This window comes from Etheostoma spectabile, chromosome 8 (genome assembly GCF_008692095.1).
Source record: "Etheostoma spectabile isolate EspeVRDwgs_2016 chromosome 8, UIUC_Espe_1.0, whole genome shotgun sequence".
NCBI lineage: Eukaryota > Metazoa > Chordata > Actinopteri > Perciformes > Percidae > Etheostoma > Etheostoma spectabile.
The window spans coordinates 16,984,091-16,985,180 of record NC_045740.1 but is presented as its reverse complement, the minus strand read 5'-3'; the positions used below and the strand labels follow the sequence as shown (position 1 = coordinate 16,985,180).

General features: G+C 41.7%; 1 protein-coding gene and 1 long non-coding RNA gene across 3 annotated transcripts in view; one reads left to right on the top strand and one right to left on the bottom strand.

Moving 5' to 3' along the window:
* Window positions 1-1,090, top strand: part of LOC116693830 (uncharacterized) — a 12,673-nt gene that overhangs the window by 345 nt on the left and 11,238 nt on the right. The window lies entirely within an intron of this gene.
* Window positions 1-1,090, bottom strand: part of LOC116693742 (suppressor of tumorigenicity 7 protein homolog) — a 58,584-nt gene that overhangs the window by 54,791 nt on the left and 2,703 nt on the right. The window lies entirely within an intron of this gene.

Below are 1,090 nucleotides of genomic sequence, written 5' to 3'. Positions count from 1 at the left end.
ATATATATATATATATATATATGTATATATATGTCTTATACAGCCTATATTTAAAACTCACAGAGGAAAGTAGTAGCATTTGTGATGTAGTTGGCTTGTAAAATTAAATGACAATCAAAGTAAAAAAAGAATCAGTTATTTTTAAATTAAATCGTGAACAGGGTGAAGCGAGATCATGACAATTAATCGTGCAGGCCTATTTCTCACCACTGAGTCAGTATGCAGCGCCCAGGACAGACCCTTTGTGTTGTGGACACCAACGTACTTGAAGCTGTCCACCCTCTTCCCCCAGACCCCTTGGTATCAAGAAGGGTGTAGGTCCTTCCCTGCTTCTTCCAAAATCCCACACTCATGTCTTTAGTCTTGCTGACATCCATGAGTAGTTTGTTGCCATGACACCAGCGGGTCAGGTACTCTACAGTTGCTGTCTGTGATCAGGTCTACCACAGCTGTGTCGTCAGTAAACTAGATGATGGTGTTGGAGTTGAAAGTGTCTACACAGCGGTGTGTGTGTACAGGAAGTACAGCAGGGGACTCAAAACACAGCCCTGGGGTGCTCCGGTGTTAAGCAAGAGGGTGGAAGAGGTGTGTCCGCCTACCAGCATCCTGACTGTTAGGAAGTCAAGAACCCACATGCACAGTGAACGGTTTGATCCCAGGTCCTTGAGCTTTGTGACGATCCTGGAGGGAAGTATGGTGTTAAACGCTAAACTGTTGTCAATGAACAGCACTCTTCCCGTAGATATATTGTTCTATATCTATGACTCTTCCATTGTAGTTTGACTGAAGTTATTAAGTAAAACTTAAATGTCAAATGTTGTCCTCAGGTCTCCCTGTGGACCTCGTAAAAATGTTTTACACTGATATTCAACAACCACATAGGAAGCTATTAATTACAAGAGGTCTCTCTCCTGCTGTTATTGAAGCTATTGCCACCTAAAGTGTGTATACCTGCAACAGGACCAGGAAAGTTATCTGGGGGATGCCAAAAGTCATTCTGGGAAATAAAAGAAACAAATGACTTAATTAAAAATAGAGGAGGCAAGTTAGGAGAAAGGGGCTGATGTAATAAACAGCTAATAGTTTTTTT